This window comes from Callospermophilus lateralis, chromosome 3 (assembly GCF_048772815.1).
Source record: "Callospermophilus lateralis isolate mCalLat2 chromosome 3, mCalLat2.hap1, whole genome shotgun sequence".
Classification (NCBI taxonomy): domain Eukaryota; kingdom Metazoa; phylum Chordata; class Mammalia; order Rodentia; family Sciuridae; genus Callospermophilus; species Callospermophilus lateralis.
In genome coordinates this window covers 170,829,822-170,845,012 of record NC_135307.1, presented here as the reverse complement: position 1 = coordinate 170,845,012, position 15,191 = coordinate 170,829,822, and the positions used below count along the sequence as shown (strand labels likewise).

General features: G+C 50.5%; 2 non-coding genes across 2 annotated transcripts; one reads left to right on the top strand and one right to left on the bottom strand.

Moving 5' to 3' along the window:
• On the top strand, positions 1–215 carry LOC143396223 (small nucleolar RNA U3). Its single transcript, XR_013091082.2, has one exon. It is a non-coding gene; the product is annotated as a small nucleolar RNA U3 (small nucleolar RNA).
• A 13,941-nt stretch (positions 216–14,156) lies between these two features.
• Positions 14,157–14,371, bottom strand: LOC143396224 (small nucleolar RNA U3). The gene has a single exon (XR_013091083.1). It is a non-coding gene; the product is annotated as a small nucleolar RNA U3 (small nucleolar RNA).
• Between the last annotated feature and the right edge of the window lie 820 nt (positions 14,372–15,191).

Here is a 15,191-nt window from a genome sequence, read left to right as displayed (position 1 = left end):
AAGATTATGCCTGCAGGGATCATATCTAAAGTTCATTCCTGGAGAAGTTTCTCTGATCTTGAAGTGTTCTGGAAACCACAAAGGAGCCCAGAGTTTCCTACCGAGGGTGAAAGCAGCTCTTGGTGTTGCTCTACTACAACTGTCTTTTTGCCATTGATGATTATTCTTTCCCCTTCTTCAGGAGGGTGATAAGGGGGAAATGCAGCCTGAGAGCTTTCCACTAAAAATAAAGAAAGAAAGATAGAAAGAAAGAAGAGCATGTCCTGACTCTCTTATAGAGTATCCCTCACTCCCACCACTATGATTATCTAACTCGAGTCTCTGTTAATAGATCACATGGCACCTACTACAATTTGCAGTTCAATGTGTGTGTGTGTGTGTGTGTGTGTGTGTGTGTGTGTGTTCTTTTCTAATGACAGCCCTAAGGAAGAAGTGTCTCCATCTCCCATGTTCAGTACTGTGGCCTCTCCTGCTAGAGGGTCTGTCACATGGGGGGTTTTCAGTGCATTATGGCAAGAAGGAAGGGAAGCCCTGGCCATCACTCTAGACTCATCAGGGAGTTGCTGTGTGACCTAGAGCAAGTCACACTTATTTCTATGGTTACTGGTTGGATGTGCAAACCCTCTTCCTAGCTTACTGACATCTTAAGGGAATCTTATAATGTTGCTATAAAAGTTTTAGGTTTTCTAGGATGTTCTCCTAACTAAACATTGCAAATCTCCAGATTAAACCCTAAGGATCTTAACTTTCTTTAAAGGACTCCCCTATCCTTAGACCAGGTTATCTGAGAACAGGTATCAGTTCACTCATTTCAGCAGACCATCTGCCTCTCCCCACCCATCCTGTGTCTTTCTCTCCTCTCATGTGCACCATCTAGTGGCCCTGCCAGTGTCCCAGGGACAGGGCCGCATTTTTAGATGAACTCTGTGCTAGCAGCAGCACAGCTTTCTCTCTTCCCCTGTTTTCCATTGGTCTCACATGAGGACTCTCTACCGTAAAGACATGGGAATCGTTTGTAATTGTGAAGAAGTGAACAGCAGGGACCAAAATTATAGGATCCCAGAGGATGGGATGGAAACATTTGAAGAACATGCTGGTCCTGAGTCGAACAGGTACAGAACTGAGGTGGATCCACACCAAGACTAGGTGAAGAGCCAGGTTCCCTGGTCCTACCTGTCATCCAGCTCCTGGATGGCTGAGGCAGGAGGAATGCAACTTCCAGGCCAGCCTTGGCAACTTAATAAGTCCCAGACTCAAAGAAAAAGAAGAGTTCTGAAGATTCAGTTCAATGGCAAAACCTTTGCCCAGCAATTGGGGGCCCCTGGAATGGAGATCCCCAGCACTGCAAAAAGTCCCACTACTCCTGCCTCCATGAACATGGCATCTCTGCTCACCATTGCCCTGGGCTCTGAGGTCATGGTCAGGAAGAGTCAACAATGACTACCATTAGAAATGTGCAAATAGGCCCCTCCTTCATTCTCTAATTACAAAAGTTTTTTTTTTTCTTCTTTTTGAGGGGTTGTGCTGGGGATTGAGCCCAGAACTTTGCATATGCTCAGCACCTGAGCCATACCCCACCTCCTATAACACAATGTGTCTTTGCACCAAAATCTACTATAGTTTACTTTTGTTTCCCATTGCTGGGTTTCCACACTACAGCAGCATACCTGAGATAACTAGCTTATGGAGAATTCAAGTTGATTTTGACAATGCTTTCAGAGGTTTCTTCAGTTGGCCTTGTTACTTCTGGGTCCACAGCAAGGCAGCGTATACTGAGGGGTCACATTGTGGAGCAAAACTATTCACCTTGCAGCTGGGAAGCAGAGAGAGCAAGGACAGGCCAGGGTCCCAATGACCCCTTCAAGGACATGGTCCCAACAAAGTCCTTCCACTAGCCACCACCTCTTCAATTTTGAAGCACATCCTAAAAACATCTCTCTGAGGATCAAGGCTTTATCACAGGGGCCTTGTTGACCCTGAGTGTCCACACTGTAGCACAGCCCTCTGGAACATGTTCACTGTTCCCACCTCCCCTCCTCTACCTGAATATAAGCCACATGAAGGCAGGAGGCCCTCCCCACCTAATGTAGGCCCACTTCCTAGAGCATGAGCCCAGAGACTCCTGCATGCCAGGCAAGCACTGCAGCACTGAGCTGCACCTGCAGACTGAGGACGGGATTTCTGTCTGCTTTGGACACTGGTGTTTCTGAGCATCTGTAATGGAGCAGATGGGGAGGTGGTGAACAGAGGAATTAGGTCAATCACACTGGGACATTATACTATGATAATTTATCTGCACATGTTGGCTTGGATGAGGTCAATATGGTCACAGGGTGTTTAGGAAGCCTCTCTGGGGCCATTGCTGGGCTCAAGCCCTTGGCCTTCTAGGCCAAGAAGGCCAATGACCTGCATGTGCAACCCAGGTCAGCCTGACCGGCTCCTCAGGACTGGAGCTCACACTAATGACTCAGGTCAGCGACTCCAGGACAGAAGGCTCTGGTACTGCTTGACTGTCTCAGCCTCTCCAAGTCCTTGAGGAGGGTGACATGAGGACAGGAAAGCCCAGGGCTATCCCATACTCATCAGCAAGGGTGGAGGGGGCAGGCCAGACACTGCTCAAGACACAGCTCTTATCTCTTCCTCATTATCATATATGGGTGTCTCAGGGAGCAGCCTGAGAGGGACTTTAGAGACAGGGTGTTTCCTGCAATGGGCCTGGGCAGGGGTGGGGAGAGGCATAGGCAGAGGGGCCCCTGCCTTGCAGACCTCAGCTGACCCCACAGGGAGCTCTGGAGCTGAAATGCTCCTTCAGAGCAGAGGTGTCTTGCATTTGGGCCCAAATGGACCAGCCACTGGGTGTGGTCACCAGGAAGGGTGTGACCCTGGGCCAGGTTGCTCTGTGCCCTTAGACCACCTGCTGACCTCATTCCCAGCTGCTGACTGGCAAGCACTATGGGAAAAGGGAGTCTAGGGAGTGACTCTCCTTTCCTGTTCTCTGAATTGATCAGCACCCCTTCCATAGAGCCCATCTAGATATAAATTTCTTTCATTTTGAGAAATTTGCCTCCAGTTTTATTTATTTATTTATTTTTTTGCATAAACTGGCTGGAGTATTTGAGGGTCTGTGCCCCAGCTGGTATCATCTCTCCCTCCCCGAGAGACTGAGACTGAGGCTGGGGTGCGATTCCGAAGGTTTATTTCCTTGCAAAGGGGAGGGCAAAGAAGCTGGGGTGGCAGGTGAAGGCAGCTCAGACCCCGATGGGCCTTCTGGGCTGGGCTGGCTCCATCCCCAGGTAGCTGCAGCAGGTGGACTCTTCTAGCTGCATAGCATTGCTCCTATCGCTAGCTGCCAAGCCTCATCAAAGTCCTGGTGGCACGCGGAATCGATGGAGCACTTATCTGTGGGAAGGTCCATAAGAGTGTGGGCGTCCTGGGGTGGACAAAGCTCCCAGACCTCCACCACTGTGCCCCCGGGGGGCGCCCGCCCCGCCCACCCTCCGCAGTAGCGCACCTCTGTTGCAGCGTGGTCCTGCGGAGGTGCGCGGGCTCTGCCGGCAGGTCGGCTGTGGGCAGCTCTCGCCGCTGACGCAGCGCAGCGATCGCCCGGCGCACGAGAGGCAGCTGGCCTGCCCCTGCCTGTCGATTGTTCCGGAGCAGCTCGGCGGCGGCGGGGGCGGCGTCGTTATCATGTTCCGCTAGCGACGCCAGAGCCGAGGCGGCGTTGTTGGCTATGGCCGCCAGAGCGTTCTCCGCGGCGTTTCCTGTTTCTGTGAGTCCCTCTGTGAGTCCCTCTGTGAGAGAAGACAGTCCGGGCACGCTGTCTGCTGCTGCGGCCGACCCTGAAAGCCCTTCGTCGACGTTTCCTGCTCCTGCTCCTGCTCCTGCTCCTGCTCCTGCAGAAGCCCCGGAAAGCCTTCGGTTTTCATGCCCGTGTGCTAAGGAAAACAGAGACTCTGAGTCGCCCGAGGCGCTTTCTGTCCTACCGGAGAGTCTACTGGGATGGATGCGGGTGAGCGCCATCAGGGAGGCGGTGGGGAAAGTGTGGGCACCCGGGAGCGGCACAGACTGGGGTTCCCACTCATGAGTGCAGCTGATACCATGGACTGAGGTCCTTGGGCCAGGCGGATCTGGAGAGCACTCAAGGGTGGGTGCAAAATGGACTGAACACTTCTGTTTTCAGGTGATTGAAGACCAGCTCTCAGTAACAGCCACCAGCATCCTCACCTTCAGTTGTGGAACGGGTCTCCCCTGGGCTATGACAGGGGACACCTTCCTCTTCAACAATGAAGCCACCACTGATGTACCCTCCTCTGTCATCTGCCCACCAGACCCCTATTGCACTTCCCATTACCCCATTATTCAAACCTCTTCCCTAGGCCCTGGTAGAGGGCCCCTGACCATAGGCAGAGCACACACAAGCCTTTTCTCCCACTCTGGCCTTGACCTTGCAACCCAACACCAACCGGGCCAACCTTACTTAGGTCCATGATCCAATACTCACTCTGCTAGGTCCCCCAAATGGGTTCCAGGGCCCAGAACCCTGGGGAGGACAGGCACCTGTGGGGCCTGAGACCATCAGAGGAGCCAGGCACACAATAGGGAGGCTATAGGGGTTGCCTACATGCCCACTCTCACATATCCCACAGCCCCACATGGAGCCCCTGTAAACCTCAGCAGAACTGAGCTGGGGTCAGACTTCCTTCAGCTCTGCCACAGCTGGCATAAAAAGGAATTGGCTGGACACACAGTAGAAGAGAATTGGGTTAGGTACCCAGCAGAGCTTCCTTGCAGGATGCTTGGGTTGTCCTCCTGCTCAGGCCAGCTTGGATCAGTAGGACCACTACCTGTGGCTGAGAGCAGTTGATGCTGGGTGGGGAAGGCCTGGAATTGCAGATGGGACAGAGTTTCCTATCCTCCAACTAGTCCAGAGGAAAGGTCCCAACAGGCCCAACACAGACCTCCCCAGTGCATTCTCTCAAATCCAGGCCAAAGCCCAGTTACTGAAGAAGCATCTCTCATTTCCCTCCAGCCCCTGTGTGCATGAGTTCAGTGTCTAGCAGTCCCTTCTGCCCCTTAAAACTGGCTTCTTCCAAGCATTCTCTCTTCCTAGGCCCTGCTTAAGCACTGATCACAACAGGCAGTCCCGAGATGGTCCACAATAGTACCTGACTCTGAATTGCCCAGTGTGACACCATGCTTGCAGCCCGTGGAGTGGCATACAGAAGTGAAGACCAGCAGGCCAATGATGTAGGCGAACAGCAGATTGCCAGTCATCCTGTTTCTCTGGGTGAGGCCAGGGAATAGTGCTCTTGGGCTGGCTCTGTGCTGATGCCTTGGTGGGTTGTCTATTTATATTTCACAGGTTCCGCAAGAGGCAACGTGGTGACCGCCTGTGTCATACCTTTAAAAGAAAAAATAAAGGAGGACAATAGAACACCATGTCCCAGAAACACCCCTTTCCATTCCCAAGAACCTGGCCAAGTCAATGAAACAATAAAAGCAGTCGTGGACCTGAATGTTCATATATATATATATATTTTATCTTGAAGATATCTCTCTCTCTCTCTCTCTCTCTCTCTCTCTCTCTCTCTCTCTCTCTCCCTCCTCTTTGTGGCTTAGCTCAGAAGGATGTGGTTGTACCCAAACTGGTCATGCTGCTCTAACCTTCATGTCATCATTGTATAAAGGAGACAGTGGATGAAGGGTACATGTAATGACGAAGGGTTAAAGAGTTAGTCTTCCTTTCCTACAAAATGTATGAATCAACATCAGGAGTTGAGGCCTAGAAATGTGAGATTGCAGAAAGTGTGCAAAAGTCATTTTGACAAGGAAAGCCACAAGAGAAGTATGGAAGGAAGGTGGGTTGTCTGGGGGTCCATGTGACATGTGAGATGCTGCATTTGAAATGGAACCAGTCAACAGTAAAGAAACTTTTCCCAACCACTCAGTGCTCTGAGTGGTGGCTACTTGGGAAAGCAGGCTCTCTGGCATCTGTGCCCAAGTGGACATTTGGGGTCTACAATGGGACCTGGGGTGGGAATGAAGGTGTTAGAATGAAGACCCTGGCAGGTGTGGCTGATGGAGACAGGGATGTCCTGGCTGGTGCCAGCAGTTGTGCTCCTGAATCAGTCTGGTTCCAAGTGTTTTCAGATAGGAACTAGGAATGAAAGTGCAGGGAGGGTAAGGTGTGGGCAGTGCACATCTGCTCTTGACCTGTCTTACAACACACAGAGCCGTGGACAGTGGCTTGCAACCTGGCCTGTTTCCGGACACAGGTGGATGAAAGGGTTCTTCCTCACCTGACTCAGGAAGCTGCTACATCTGGAAATTTTTCTTCAGCGTTTAGGATTGACCTGAATAATACAATACTTTTTTTCATGAACTGCACAATGGCACAGTTTCCACAAGCTTTAACATGTTCAATATTCAGTGCCCACAACAACTGTGCAGTGCCTTCTGCTCTGCCTTACTTTACTCTGGAGGAAAGTGAGGCATTGAGATCAGTGACCTGTGCAATCAGGAAACTCCAACCAATACAGGAAGGTCCTGCGCCTGGCCACTGGTCTCCAGTGTCCTTAATATGAATTTCCCATGACTTCTTTTTGAAGGCTCTTTAGTCCCTAGGAGGTCATTCCTGAAAGGCTTGTTGTCAGGCCCTCAGTGTGGCAGGCTCCCTCCTTGTCTACCCCACCTCTTAATGTACTTGGTAGGGTGACTCCACCTATCCCCTGGAGTTTCCTTAAAGGGCCCTCATGCCTGGAGAGGGAGCCAAGCACCTGCAAGGGCTGGGAGAACTGGGGAGTGTGCACAGCCTGAGAAGCATGGATTCCCAGCCTGGGTGCAGGACCAGAGTGGTACTCTAGTGGCCTGGGTGAGAGAGGCTGACCCTTTAGACTTGCCAGGCTGAGGTCAGGAACATGGCAGCTTTCCTGAGCTGGGTCCATTCACTGGAAACTCCTCCTCCCACCTTAGGCCCAGAGCTCACATGGACCCCACTCCACCCTGGCCTGATATGTCTCTTCCTAGGGTCCAGGGTAACTGCAGGGGCAGGTGGCTGTTGGGACCCACGAAGAGCTCCTTGCACCTGTGAACTTACTGGCCCTAGAGTTCTTGCACCTCACAGTGTCTTCCCAACCCATCTTTCTGACTGACAATGTTGTGATGAGGGACATGCCACAGAATTGATCCCAAGGTCTCCAGTTTAAGGGCCTGAGTCCCTGAACTGTAGCATATAGTGGCATGAGAGTGGTGGGAGCATCCTCAGATTTTCCCTAAAGTCAATCACAACCCTGTTCCCATGGGAACAGTCCCCTGTGCTTCTTCTGTCACCTTACTCTGACTCCACATAGTGGCTACCCTGCCCATGAGGCTGCAGAAAGGGATTTGTTTTCCAAAGCCTTTGAGATGGCCACACTGGATGTGTCTTTCTTTGCCACCTGTCCTGCCACAGGGTTAACTGGATGAAACCTCACAATCTTGGCTGTCCCCTGAATCACAATTCCTGGAGCATGATGCTGCTTCTAACACAGCAGTCCCTAGAACCTCTGCCCATATTCCGGGGCAGTGTCATGGGGAATGGGCCCTGTGACCCCCAGCAACCTCAAGACAGCCAGAGTGCTCAGAGATGATCTCCAGACGACACACAGTATGTCCCTTTCCCAAATACTGAGTCATAATTTTATAAGTTTCTGTCACACTGTGGTCAGTATCACTCTGGCCACCTGAGCCCTTGCTTTAACATATCCAGCACAGACAGACCGGTGTGTCCCCAGATGCCTGAAACGCTGCAGATGGTTTAGGACCTGGTGGCTGGGCAAGCCTTGGGGAAGGCGTTGGTTATATCCCATCCCAGTTGGGCTGGGATAGTGGATCTTTTCTGAGATACCAGGAACACACCCTGAGATGGAGTGTGATGCACAGGTTGTTGGAAACTGTTTTCAGGAAAGATTCCTTTTTGACAGGCAAGACTCAGAGCACCTCCATCTTTCATAGTGCATTGCCCAGAGAGGGCAATGTGTAAGAGCACCATGCTGGATTCTACACCAAATATGACTAGCATAACAGGTAATCATTAGGTCAGAAGCAGTGACATCATTAGCATACTATGCCAAATTATATGACCAGCATCCCATGTAGCTTAGTGAATGTCTGACAAAGCAGTTTTCCAGATACCATGAGTTTGATATAGGTTATTTGGAAACTACTTTTGGAAAAGTTTCCTTAGTAACAGGCAGGAGTCATAGCACCTGTCTTTCATAGTGAATTTTTGCAAGCCCATGGCTGGAGTCCACATCAGGAAGGAAGAGGGGGCTATAGGTTATGACAGTTGTGGTGACGGCATAGCTTGCTTTGCCCCATAATAGGACCAGTATCACAAGCAACTTCGAGAATGTCCATGAAAGCAGTTTCTACAGAGAGCAGTAGTTTGCTAGAGTTGCCAATGATAGAGAGAGAGAGACAGAGGAAAGAGAGATCTTCAAGATAAAACATATATTGACATTCAGAACCGGGACTGCTTTTATTGTTTCATTGACTTGGCCAGGTTCTTGGAAATGGAAAGGGGTGTTCTGGGACGTCTTGTTCTATTTTCCTAATATTTTTTAAGAGGACAACACAGATGGCCACAATGTTGCTTCATACAGAACATATGGACTATAAATAGCCCACCAAGGCAGAGCACACAGCCTGCCCAGGAGAACTGTTCCCTGGCCTCCCTTGGAGTACCAGGATGCCCAGCATTCTGTTGCCGTCTCCTTTCTTGGTCTCCTGGCCTTCACCTCTGCGTAGCACCCCACATACTGCCCAAAGTGTGCCAAAACGGCCATGAGTGAGAATGCAGAGGAGTCAGGTACCACTGTGGCCCATCTTGGGGCTGCCTGTTGTGATGAGTGCCCAAGTACTGGCAGGGCCTAGGAGGGGAGAATGCTTGGGAGAAACCAGTCTTAAGGAGCAGAAGGTGCTGTTGGACACTGACCCCATCTAACCAGGGGATGGAGAGAAGTGAAAGATACTTCACTAGTAACTGGCTTGGGTTTGGATCAGGAAGAATGCAGTAGGGAGGGTGTGTTGGCCCTGTTAGGTCCTCTCCTCTGGACTAGCTGGAGGATAGGAGGTTCTGTCCCATCTGCAATTCCAGGCCTTCCCCACCCAGCATCAACTGCTCTCAGCCATAGGTAGCGGTCCTACTGATCCAAGCTGGCCTGAGCAGGAGGACAACCCAAGCATCCTGCAAGGAAGCTCTGCTGGGTACCTAACCCAATTCTCTTCTACTGTGTGTCCAGCCAATTCCTTTTTATGCCAGCTGTGGCAGAGCTGAAGGAAGTCTGACCCCAGCTCAGTTCTGCTGAGGTTTACAGGGGCTCCATGTGGGGCTGTGGGATATGTGAGAGTGGGCATGTGGGCAACCCCTATAGCCTCCCTATTGTGTGCCTGGCTCCTCTGATGGTCTCAGGCCCCACAGGTGCCTGTCCTCCCCAGGGTTCTGGGCCCTGGAACCCATTTGGGGGACCTAGCAGAGTGAGTATTGGATCATGGACCTAAGTAAGGTTGGCCCGGTTGGTGTTGGGTTGCAAGGTCAAGGCCAGAGTGGGAGAAAAGGCTTGTGTGTGCTCTGCCTATGGTCAGGGGCCCTCTACCAGGGCCTAGGGAAGAGGTTTGAATAATGGGATAATGGGAAGTGCAATAGGGGTCTGGTGGGCAGATGACAGAGGAGGGTACATCAGTGGTGGCTTCATTGTTGAAGAGGAAGGTGTCCCCCTGTCATAGCCCAGGGGAGACCCGTTCCACAACTGAAGGTGAGGATGCTGGTGGCTGTTACTGAGAGCTGGTCTTCAATCACCTGAAAACAGAAGTGTTCAGTCCATTTTGCACCCACCCTTGAGTGCTCTCCAGATCCGCCTGGCCCAAGGACCTCAGTCCATGGTATCAGCTGCACTCATGAGTGGGAACCCCAGTCTGTGCCGCTCCCAGGTGCCCACACTTTCCCCACCGCCTCCCTGATTGCGCTCACCCGCATCCATCTCCACTGGGCCTATCCCAGTACATAGAGAAGTCAAGGTACTGCCTCAGGTCTAAAGTCTGACTCCAGGAAACAGTGGCCTGTGACTCCAGCGCCATGGAATTGCTGCACTGGGTCAACAGATGATGAGACTTTCTGACTTTGCCCTGACTGCAGAGCCTGAAGCCTTTGGGAAAGAGGAGCCCCTGCAGTGCCCCAGGCCTGTGGCTGCAACAAAGGTGTGCTAAGGGGAGTGTTGGAAGGGTAGGTACCATAGGCGACACAGAGGTGGAAGTCCAGAACCTCTGCCTACCCCAGGCCCCCAAATCCTTCTCACAGAAGCTTGGGAGCCCTTGACAGGAGCAATGCTATGAGTCCACCTGCTAGTTTATGCACCAAATGCACTGGAAGCAAATTTCTCAAAATGAAAGAGAAATTTATATCTAGACAGGCTCCATGGAAAGAGTGCTATTCAATCCTAAGAACAGGAAGAGAGGGACTTCCTAGACTCCCTTTTCCCAAAGTGCTTGACAACCAGCAGCTAGGAATAAGGTCAGCAGGTGGCCTAAGGAGCACAGAGCAACCTGGCCCAGGGTCACACCCTTCCTGGTGACCACACCCAGTGGCTGGTCCATTTGGGCCCAAATACAAGACACCTCTGCTCTGAAGGAGCATTTCAGCTCCAGAGCTCCCTGTGGGGTCAGCTGAGGTCTGCAAGGCAGGGGCCCCTCTGCCTATGCCTCTCCCTGCCCCTCCCCAGGCCCACTGCAGCAGACACCCTGTCTCTAAAGTCCCTCTCAGGCTGCTCCCTGGGGCACCCACATGCAGTAATGAGGAAGAGATAAGAGCCAGTGTCAGAGAGACCAGTCCCCTCTTCTCTTGGAGAAGAGAATGGGCCAGCCCTGGGCTCCCTTTCCTCTATGTCACTTTCCTCAATAGGTTCTGAGGCCAACACAGTAAGGCAGGTCCCAGAGTGTTTCTGGCCTGCAGTCGCTGACCCTGAGTCATTAGTGTGAGCTCCAGCCCGAGGAGCTGATCAGGCTGACCTGGGTTGCACATGCAGGTCATTGGCCTTCCTGGCCTACCAGGCCAAGGACTTGAGCCCAGCCATGGCCCCAGGGAGGCCTCCCACCCATCTGTGTGGCCAAAATGACCTCCCTCAACCTAACTTGTGCTCACAAATTACCATAGTATAATGTCCCAGTGTGCTGACCTAATTCCTCTGTTCACCCCCTCCCCATCTGCTGATGCACCCCATTACAGATGCTCAGAAACACCAGTGTCCAAAGCAGGCAGAAATCGCATCCTCAGGCTGGGGGTGCAGCTCAGTGCTGCAGTGCTTGCCTGGCATGCAGGAGTCTCTGGGCTCCTGCTCCAGGAGGTGGGCCTAGGGTAGGTGGGGAGGGCCTCCTGCCTTCATGGGGCTTATACTCCAATGGAGGAGGGGAGGTGGGAACAGTGAACATGTTCCAGAGGGCTGTGCTACAGTGTGGACACTGAGTGTCACCAAAGCCCCCTGTGCTAAAGCCTTGATCCTCAGAGAGGTGTTTTTAGGATGTGCTTTAAACTTAAAGAGGTGGGACCTCGTGGAAGGACTTTGGTTGTTAGGAACATGTCCTTGAAGGGGTCATTGGGACCCTGTCCTGTTCTTGTCTGCTTCCTAGCCATGAGGTGAGTGGTTTTCTCCCACATTGTAATCCTGCCAGTATTTGCTGCCTCTCCATGAACTCCAAAGCAACAAGGCTAACTGAGGATGGCCTAGAACCTCTGAAACCATTGTCAAAATCAACCTGGATTCTCCACGAGCTAATTATCTCAGAGATGTTTCTATAATGGGGAAGCTTGGGAATGGTAAACAAAGATAAAACCTAATCATTTTAGTGTCAATGGCATGTGTGTTATAGGAGGTGGGGTGTGGCTCAGCGGTGGAGCAGGTGCTGAGCATGTGCAAGGTCCTCAGAACAGACTCCCAAAAGAAAAAGCAACTTCTGTAGATTAGTAAATGCTGTGGAGATTAAGGGAGGCACCTGTTTAATATTTATAGGAACAATCAGTACAGACTCCTTCCTGAGAATGACCTCAGAGCCCTGGACAATGTTGAGAGGTGAGGGGATATGTGCATTAAGACATCAAAAAGGAGCTGGGTTTGATGGTGCATGCCTGTAATCCCAGCGGGTTGGGAAGCTGAGATGGGATGATCAAGAGTTCAAAGCCAGCCTCAGCAACTTTGAGGCCCTAAGCAACATGGTAAGACCCTGTCTCTAAATAAAATATTAAAAAGGACGTGGGGATGTGGCTCAGTGGTTAAGCATCCCTGGGTTCAATCCATAGTAAAGTAGCCAGGCGTAGAGACAGCTGTCTGTAAATCCAAGTGACCTGAGAGGCTGAGGCAGGAGTAATGCAAATTCAAGGCCAGCCTCAAAAATTTAGTGAGGCCTTAAGCCACTTACTGGGGCTTGTCTCAAAATGAATAATAAATAGGAAGGCTTGGGTTGTTTAAGTGCCCCTGGGTTCAGTGATCAGTACTACCCCCCCAAAAGAAGGAAGAATAACCTACTTTTCCTTCCTTCCTTCCTTCCTTCCTTCCTTCCTTCCTTCCTTCCTTCTGTCCTGGGAATTGAACTCAAGGACTCAATATGATGAACAAGGGCTCTACCGTTGAGTGAAATCTCCAGGCTGATCTTTTACATTTGCTTTGAGACTGGGTCTTTCTGAGTTGTCAAGGCCGGCCAGGAAGTCGGATTCTCTTGCCTCAGCCTTCCAGTACCTGGATGACCGGTGGCACCAGGGCACCTGGCTCTTCTCCTAGTGCTGATATGGAGCCACTTCAGTTCCATTCCTGTCCGACTCAGGACCAGCATGTTCCTCAAGTGCATCCATCCCACACAAGGCATCCTCTGGGCTCCTATAATTTTGGTCCCTGCTGTTCACGTCTTCACAGTTACAGACCATTCCTGTGTCTTCGTGGTGGAGAGTCCTCAGGTGAGACAAATGGAAAAGGGGGAAGAGAGAAAGCTGTGCTGCTGCTAGCAACAGAGTCCATCTGAAAACAAGGCCCAGCCCCTGGGACGCTGGCAGGGCCACTAGATGGTGCACATGAGAGGAGAGAAAGACACAGGAGGGTGGGGAGGGGCAGATGGTCTGCTGAAATGAGTGAACTGATACCTGTTCTCAGATAACCTGGTCTACGGGTGCCGCAGTCTTTGGCTGGGCACAAATCACGAGTCACCACACAGCTTGTAGATTCAAACAGCAATTCTTTATTCCCAAACTCACACCTGCCGTCTACAAACACATTCTGGGGGAATCCACGTTCTCTGCCCAAATCCACACTCTGCCCAAATCCACCACTCCTGGGCTTCTGTCTCCCAAATATACTGTCTGACCCTAAGAACTCAAGAGGAACTCAGCAGCAGGATACGCCCTATTCTAAAGGGGGAACACCCTAATCTCCTATTATGCTAAATCGGGAACACCCTAAACACGGATCCACCCTGGTCCTTGAGCAAGGTCACCTTACATGCAATGTCCTGCAAAATATCCTATTTCCATGAGTCCTTCCACTAAAGAAACATGGGGGTACGCTGGCAAGGAAATTGTCATACCTACTTGGCTGATGGCTCCCAGCATACGGGCAGGGGAGTCCTTTAAAGAAAGTTAAGATCTTTGGGGTTTAATCTGGAGATTTGCAACAATTAGTTAGGAACACATCCTAGAAAACCTTAACCTTTATAGCAACATCATCTGATTCCCTTAAGATGTTAGTAAGCCAGGAAGAGTTGTTTCCACATCCAACCAGTAACCATGGAAATAAGTGTGGCTTGCCTAGGTCACACAGCAACTCCCTGGCGAGGCTACGGTGGTTCCCAGCGCTTCCCTCCCTCCCTTCCTTCTTGCCTTAATGCATTCAAAACCCCACCATTAGACAAATACTCTCCTAGGAGAGGGGCTACAATAATGAACATGAAAGATGGAGACATTTCTTCCTTGGTGCTTTCATTTTACAAGGAGAAACACACACACAAAACCCTCTAATTTGTAGAAGGTGCCATGTGACATTAATATAGAACCATTTAAAAAATCATACAGTGGGAATGAGGTATACTCTAGAAAGGACAGTCATGATACTGTCCTTTTTTGTGTGTGTGAGTGGAAATATCTCAGAAGCATTTCCCTCTTCTCATCTTCCCAAAATATAGGAGAGAAGAAATGACGTCAATGGCCACAAAACGTTTGTAGTAAAGCAACACCAAGAACTGCCTTCACCCTCAGGAGGGAACTCTGGACCCCTTCATCATGGTTCCAGTACTCTACAAGGTCAGAGAAATTTCTCCAGGAATGAATAATAGAAATAATTTCTGAAGGCATAGTCTTAGGGCATGTTCCTCTCCATAGGAACCGTATGAGCCAGTGGAGTGGATCCTGGGAATGGGTAAGGGGAACAGAGGCCCAGGATGGAGATAAGGATTTGGGAATCATTAGCTATAGAAAGTGTATAAAATCACATCAAAGATGAGAAGGGACTGGGTGGAGGAATAAATTCTGGAATGTTTCAACATTTAGAAGGAGGTGGCAGAAAAGGACAGTAGGAAGAAGGGCCCAATAGTAGGGAAGAAAAATCAGGTAAGAGTAGTTTCACTGGAGCCCAACAAAATGTGTTTTCAAATGGACCAGGGCACCTCTGTTGAATCCTGCTCGGGGAGTATGGACAATGAAGACCTAGTCATGTCCTGCAAATCCGACAGCAAGTTTAGGGGCTTCTTAACAGGAGTTTCAGTGGTCTAGTCTGGGCTGAAACCTCCATGAAGGATGAATGTTGGGCACTTAGGTTTCAAGATCACAGAATAGAGAAGATTTCTTTCCTGGCTCCTCCAAGGCATGAATCCCAGAAAGCAGATAGGCAGGTGGGTGAACAAAATAAGGGAGAGTTTAATGCTGAACAAAGTAAATCAGGGACTCAGGAAGTTGGAGATGATAAAAATAAGGAAGAAATACCCAACACTACCAGACTGCCCCTATTGGATTCATCAGCCAGAATGGTTCCTTTACAGAGCAAATTGTAGAGATAGGGGGATTAAAGGAGCCCAAATTTTTAGAAGACCTGAAGTGTTTCTGGGCATGGAGTGTTTAGAAATCAAAGACACTGCCCGATGAATCTGAAAGGCTAGCTGCACAATATCCTTGTGCAGGAAAG